This window comes from Psammomys obesus, unplaced genomic scaffold (assembly GCF_907164565.1).
Source record: "Psammomys obesus unplaced genomic scaffold, mPsaObe1.curated_primary_1811, whole genome shotgun sequence".
Taxonomy (NCBI): domain Eukaryota; kingdom Metazoa; phylum Chordata; class Mammalia; order Rodentia; family Muridae; genus Psammomys; species Psammomys obesus.
In genome coordinates, this window is record NW_026590062.1 from 28,909,816 (window position 1) to 28,912,213 (window position 2,398).

Consider the following 2,398-nt stretch of genomic DNA (forward strand, 5'->3'; position numbering starts at 1 on the left):
GGGGCCTACATTCTGGGTAGTTTGAAACTAACTATTATTGGCATATTTACAACACAGGAATCTGCAGATGCTATGAGCAGTGATCTCCCACCAGAATGGGCCTGTAAATCATAGCCAGCACCACTGCCATGAGCTCTGTTTATAATCGCTGCACCAATGACTCCATAACCCAAAAAGGGAATGAACATTCAGAAAGCCAGGGACCCTGCCAACCCCACTCACAGAAGCTCCAACTGCCTGTCACTTGTCTGGATACTACAGTTCTTAGCCTTTTAAATGTAACCCCAACCCTGAAGTCTTCAGTTTAATGGATTCCTGAATGCTTCCTAGGACCACACAGTACTCAGAGCTGTGGAAATGAAATCTGACAGAGTCTAGGTCATCTCTCCCAGCTTTGTACAGCTCAGGGACAACCTTAAAGGACACTCCAGAATCGTTTCTGATCTCAGTCTCCATTCTAGCACATCTTTCTGCTGTATCTACAGTGGAGCTTCATGCTACTAACTAACTGACGTAACTTCCTTTTTCTGCAGTCTTAGGAATCACACTGTAGCTGAAGATGACCCTAAACTTAGTTTCTCAAGGGTGGGATTACAAATGGGCAAAACCATTCAAAGTTTATGCCATACTTGAGATCAAACCCAGGGCTTCATGGATACCAGGAAATAGTCTACCAACACACCCAGCTCCTTTTTATATCTCATATGTATGTACATACATATATGAAGTATTTATTCATTATTTATAAGGTTAAATATAGCCTAATTATATGTCATATATTAAATATATATATTCATTTAAGATGTAGTCTTGCTGTATTCCCATCCTAGCCTCCAGCTCTAGGTTCCAGTGAATTCCTGCCTCAGCCTCCCAAGTAGCTGAGACTACAGGCTTGCTTGGCTACTTCTATCAGGGTCTAGACAGGGTTCCTTTTGCAGACAAGTTCCCTGGCTGCACAGCCTGGGGTGCAGACACCCTCTCCCTGCTTGCAAGGTTCTCAGAGCTGTGTGAGCTCTCATAGCCAGTTCTCTCAACACCTGGCATGAGTGTGTGGACAAAGAACTCACATTGTTGTGCTGGTGATTCAGGCCGTAAAACTGCAGGCCAAGTTGTCAGACCCAGATCCAGGTAGACAGCCAAAGAGGGCCAACATTTCCAGCATCTGCACTGTGCAGTCTCCCCATCTGTGGTGGCCTCGGTGTGGCCTATCCCTCCAGGAGGCCAGGCCAGTGTAATTTATTGGGCCATAATTGTTGAAAGGAACAGCCCTTATAGACTAGTCATTCATGCCAAAAATGCCTCTTTTTTGGGCATTTTCAGTGTTCTCAGTCTAGTGCTATGCAGTGGTAGTGGGCTGCGTCTGTGCGTGTGTGTTTAGAAGAAAAAAGCACAAAAAGAGGCCCAGGCCTGGCCTTGTGCAGTGTGAGAGCTCAGTGCCACGGGGAAGCAGAAGGTGCTGAGCGCTGGAGAACTAGTGGAGACTCAGCCAGCACGGTGGGGCACGCCTGGCGCTGGTGGTGGAGGAAGGAGGCTGGCCTCTGCAATAAGAGTGAGCTTGAGACCAGCGCGGGCTCCAGGACACCTTGTTTCAAAATGCCACAGCGATAATAATTACGATAAACAACAACCACAAAATGGAGTCAATGTTTAAAAACTGGGCAATTTTATTTAAACATCCAGGATTGGCTGGCATAGTGGGTACATGCCTAGCATCCCAGCACTTGGGAGTCTGAGGCAGGAGAATTGGTATGAGTTTGAGGCTAGCCTGGGTACAAACCAAGGTCCTGCCTCGTGAGTGTGCATGCGTGTGGACGGGTATCTATCTGATCCTGTGTTCCAGTGTGCATTCATATGTGTGTATGTGTAAATGCCTGTGGAGGGCAGAGACAATCTTGATGAATGAAAAAAGAAATGAAAAGGACATACTGCTCCTTGGTATGTTGGAGGAGAAAAGTTATTGTCCATGAAAGGAAGACCACAGTCAGAGGCAGAGCCAGAGCCACCTGGGAGAGTCCAGGTTTCCAGAAAACACTGAATCAATGCCCAGCTTATCATCATTTTAACTACAGTTCCAGAGTACAGTGCCCTCTTTTGGCCTCTGTGGGCACCAGGCATGAACATGTGCACAGACACACATGCAAGCAACTGTTCATAGACTAAATAAATCTTAAACCAGGTGGTGGTGCATGACTTTAATCCCAGAACTTGGGAGGCAGCGGTAAGTGGGGCTCTGAGTTCCAGGCCAGCCTAGTCTAAAGAGGACAGCCAGGGCTACACAGAGAAACCCTGTCTTGAAATGAAACAAAACCAAACCAAAATTACCTATGTATAGATCTTTCATCTACTTTTTCTTTCTTTCTTTCTTTCTTTCTTTCTTTCTTTCTTTCTTTCTTTCTTT